Below are 5,000 nucleotides of genomic sequence, written 5' to 3' on the forward strand. Positions count from 1 at the left end.
TCAACCAGGGAGCTGCGTCAACTAGAGCTGAGCAGCCGGCCGCCCGGGAGTGTGTCCCAGGGGCCCGCGCGAACACGCAAGCGTCCGCTCAATTATTCTGCAAACAGGAGGAGGCTGAGCTCCCCTGCACAATACACCTCGAAACCCTCTCAGGTCCCGGCGGCGCGCAGCGCCGTCCTAAGTACTTGGTCGGGTTCGAGAGAGGCGCAATCGCCCGGAGTTAGGCGAGTAGACGCTTTAGGTGCGACCACCCGTGCTCCCAACTGAGCTTGCCGCTGCCGACAGAGGCCCGGGAGCGTGCTGTCGTGGCATTGCCGGCGGGAGACAACACGCGCCACCTACGGTGACCGGCAGCTCCAACGCCAGCGCCACAGAAGGGCAAAGGCCCCACGTGGGTGCCGAAGCGAACTCTCCCAGCACAGCGCACGTGCCAACACGTCTGCACAACTGCGATACAAACCACCAGCGAGAACCGCTGGGGCGACCGAGCAGCAGACGGCGTCGCGGCGCCGAGTGCCGGGCGGCGGCGCATCCTCAACGCACACAGTCCTCAGTCGGACCAGCACACTGCAGATGTCCACCGCGCTTCGCACCGGGCCCGCGAGGACCCACTTTGGCCGCCCGGCGCCGCGCGCAGGGTGCCCCGGCGCGCAGCTGCGCCGCCTGCCGCGTCCGTCGGCCGGCGCGCCTGCCACTGGGCGCCCCCACCAGCCGGCTGTAGCGCGTGCGCCCACGCACCGCGCGGCCAGCACGCCGGGCGGCCCCCCCTCACCGGCCGGGGACGGTCCCACCCAGCCACCGCCGCGTATCGCTTCACACACAGATTTGCCCTTACTGATTTACCTCCAGCAACAACAACCGCACCACAATGGGTTTACCAGTTGTTCATTTGCGTAACGTCACCAGCAAACGTAGACGTCCATCCCAGTTTGCAAATGCAACGATTATTGCATACCTGTCTGTTAGGTGTCACGACACACTACGTCTGCCCACATACACGCAACAAAATGTGCACGACTAGAGAACACGTGGGAGGTGGCCCCCTACGTATGCGATGTCCATTACGAGACCGACTGTCAACCAGCATCTGTACCATGTCGCAGATGTGGAACGCGGTGCACCATGCTATCACACTGTGTGAGAAGAGACGACTACGTTTGAATACACGCGCCACTACATCAACAGACGGCTCATGCTGATCGCCATCCAGGGCGTCCGTTAATCCCACACGTCTCTATGGCGTACCACACTGCAATGTAGCTGTTATGGGGAGACGGCACGTGGCTGAGTGCACAACATTTGGACCGTATGGTTCGCTGTTGTTGGGCGCAGTCGTTGTACGGTCACACATGTGCCACAGCGTATCATGCAGTACATACGGACCTATGTGCAGTACAATGTGAGGGTTAAGCTTACGACATCAGCGGACAGTGGACACAGGCCGTACCACGACGTAGACTGAGCGCTTCGACATGCGAATGCCAGTGAACAGCTGCGAAGGGCATTGAACACGCAAGCACCTGAACGACCAGCGTGCGAAGGCAGGGGGGAGGGTGGGGGCGATGTACATCCTGCAGTCGTCCACATTACAGTGTACAGCGGGAGCATGTAAAAAGTAAGCAACACTTGCGAAGTGTTGAACATGAAACGATACACAAGAGGGTGGGCGGTGCGAGTAGCGAACTATATTCAGAGGGTTGTGGTTAGACAACACTGGATTAATGTAACGTGTCATATGCCAATTACAGAGCAGGTTAAGGCACAACTTGGGTTAGGTTAAGGCACAACGTGGGTTAGGTTAAGGCACAACTTGGGTTAGGTTAAGGCACAACGTGGGTTAGGTTAAGGCACAACGTGGGTTAGGTTAAGGCACAACGTGGGTTAGGTTAAGGCACAACGTGGGTTAGGTTAAGGCACAACGTGGGTTAGGTTAAGGCACAACGTGGGTTAGGTTAAGGCACAACGTGGGTTAGGTTAAGGCACAACGTGGGTTAGGTTAAGGCACAACGTGGGTTAGGTTAAGGCACAACGTGGGTTAGGTTAAGGCACAACGTGGGTTAGGTTAAGGCACAACGTGGGTTAGGTTAAGGCACAACGTGGGTTAGGTTAAGGCACAACGTGGGTTAGGTTAAGGCACAACGTGGGTTAGGTTAAGGCACAACTTGGGTTAGGTTAAGGCACAACTTGGGTTAGGTTAAGGCACAACTTGGGTTAGGTTAAGGCACAACTTGGGTTAGGTTAAGGCACAACTTGGGTTAGGTTAAGGCACAACTTGGGTTAGGTTAAGGCACAACTTGGGTTAGGTTAAGGCACAACTTGGGTTAGGTTAAGGCACAACTTGGGTTAGGTTAAGGCACAACGTGGGTTAGGTTAAGGCACAACGTGGGTTAGGTTAAGGCACAACGTGGGTTAGGTTAAGGCACAACGTGGGTTAGGTTAAGGCACAACGTGGGTTAGGTTAAGGCACAACGTGGGTTAGGTTAAGGCACAACGTGGGTTAGGTTAAGGCACAACGTGGGTTAGGTTAAGGCACAACGTGGGTTAGGTTAAGGCACAACGTGGGTTAGGTTAAGGCACAACGTGGGTTAGGTTAAGGCACAACGTGGGTTAGGTTAAGGCACAACGTGGGTTAGGTTAAGGCACAACGTGGGTTAGGTTAAGGCACAACGTGGGTTAGGTTAAGGCACAACGTGGGTTAGGTTAAGGCACAACGTGGGTTAGGTTAAGGCACAACGTGGGTTAGGTTAAGGCACAACTTGGGTTAGGTTAAGGCACAACGTGGGTTAGGTTAAGGCACAACTTGGGTTAGGTTAAGGCACAACTTGGGTTAGGTTAAGGCACAACTTGGGTTAGGTTAAGGCACAACTTGGGTTAGGTTAAGGCACAACTTGGGTTAGGTTAAGGCACAACTTGGGTTAGGTTAAGGCACAACTTGGGTTAGGTTAAGGCACAACTTGGGTTAGGTTAAGGCACAACTTGGGTTAGGTTAAGGCACAACGTGGGTTAGGTTAAGGCACAACGTGGGTTAGGTTAAGGCACAACGTGGGTTAGGTTAAGGCACAACGTGGGTTAGGTTAAGGCACAACGTGGGTTAGGTTAAGGCACAACGTGGGTTAGGTTAAGGCACAACGTGGGTTAGGTTAAGGCACAACGTGGGTTAGGTTAAGGCACAACGTGGGTTAGGTTAAGGCACAACGTGGGTTAGGTTAAGGCACAACGTGGGTTAGGTTAAGGCACAACGTGGGTTAGGTTAAGGCACAACGTGGGTTAGGTTAAGGCACAACGTGGGTTAGGTTAAGGCACAACGTGGGTTAGGTTAAGGTAGAAATTGCGTTACATTGCGGTACAAATTGCGTTACATTGCGGTACAAATTGCGTTACATTGCGGTACAAATTGCGTTACATTGCGGTACAAATTGCGTTACATTGCGGTACAAATTGCGTTACATTGCGGTACAAATTGCGTTACATTGCGGTACAAATTGCGTTACATTGCGGTACAAATTGCGTTACATTGCGGTACAAATTGCGTTACATTGCGGTACAAATTGCGTTACATTGCGGTACAAATTGCGTTACATTGCGGTACAAATTGCGTTACATTGCGGTACAGATTGCGTTACATTGCGGTACACATTGCGTTACACATTGCGGTACACATTGCGTTACACATTGCGGTACACATTGCGTTACACATTGCGGTACACATTGCGGTACACATTGCGTTACACATTGCGTTACACATTGCGGTACACATTGCGGTACATTGCGGTACACATTGCGGTACATTGCGGTACACATTGCGTTACATTGCGGTACACATTGCGTTACATTGCGGTACACATTGCGTTACATTGCGGTACAAATTGCGTTACGAATTTGGTTAAGTTAAGGTGCAAAATGGGTTAGGTTAAGGTGCGAAATGGGTTGGATTACAGTACACAACGTGGTAAGAGAGTGTGTTGGGGGGGGGGGGGGGCCGAGGTTCGTTGGTAGTGATCATTGTAAGTGAATGTCTGAGGCAGCTTCAGTATGTCACAGCAGTTATGTCTCGTCAGGATGCGCTTTTCGCTCGTGACTGGAGGCGCGCCGCGTCTGTGGTTGCGGCAAGGGAGCGGCAGACCTGTGTGATTCATTCCTGCCATTGTTTCTGTGCCGTAACAGGAGGCAGTGTGGTGGTGTTGGGTGCACCCCTGTGTAGGACATGTGTGGGTGTTGGTGGCTTATCTGAGCAATTGTGGATGTCGGACGGGTGGGATATTCTATTTTAGAATTGGACCCCCTGGTGTGGTTATCATAGTGTGGATGGTGTACTGTGGCGGAGAGGATGCACCGGACGTTGGTCCATGCTGGTGCTTACATATTGTATCTGTGTCTGTTACAGGCAGAGAGTAATGTGTGATAGAGTGTCTCGCTGATGTGTGGTTCATATTGTGTGCACAGACTTACAGCATGTATAGGGACAGCGGGAATTTGGCATATTGGATATAACTCTTCGTGAAACGCAAGATATAGGGGTGGATTGCAACGTACGAGTGCGGGAAGAGTCCGCCGTTCATCCGCTGGAGTTGCGATTTCGGCGGTTGGGGTGGGGCACGTGCGGGTGCGGGTGGAGTGATTGTCGGTTGACTACTTCGTGCGACGCAGGCACTGGCGTTCGGGTTCCTGTGGTGGACAGATTATGCAGGCTTTGTGGGTGGCGTCGGAAAATGGGTACTGTGGGACCTAGCGATGTCGTAGTCGGGGTGGCGTCTCATAGATGGCGGTATCGTCGGTGCAGCAGGTCATGTTTCGGGAGACTTGCAGATGGCGGTATTTAGTTTTCGTGTTGCGCGCGACATGGTGGACGTAGTGTCGTCCGATTCGCGTAGATGGGGCTATTGCATGTGGTTTCGTCACATTGTCATAGATGGCGATGCTGTGGTTTGGCAGTATGGTTGGTGTAGTTCCGTTGGATTCCTGTAGATGGAGGTGTCGTTTCTGGGCCAGACGGCAATGTA

The 5,000-nt window shown here is 53.1% G+C and overlaps 1 non-coding gene across 1 annotated transcript in view; it reads right to left on the reverse strand.

Annotated features, from left to right (window-relative positions):
- LOC126127311 (small subunit ribosomal RNA) overlaps nucleotides 1–11 on the reverse strand; it is a 1,909-nt gene extending 1,898 nt beyond the window's left edge. The window contains exon 1 of the ribosomal RNA XR_007527003.1: nucleotides 1–11. This exon is cut by the window's left edge and continues 1,898 nt beyond it. This is a non-coding gene — a ribosomal RNA (small subunit ribosomal RNA).
- Between the last annotated feature and the right edge of the window lie 4,989 nt (nucleotides 12–5,000).

This window comes from Schistocerca cancellata, unplaced genomic scaffold, assembly GCF_023864275.1.
Source record: "Schistocerca cancellata isolate TAMUIC-IGC-003103 unplaced genomic scaffold, iqSchCanc2.1 HiC_scaffold_490, whole genome shotgun sequence".
Lineage (NCBI taxonomy): Eukaryota > Metazoa > Arthropoda > Insecta > Orthoptera > Acrididae > Schistocerca > Schistocerca cancellata.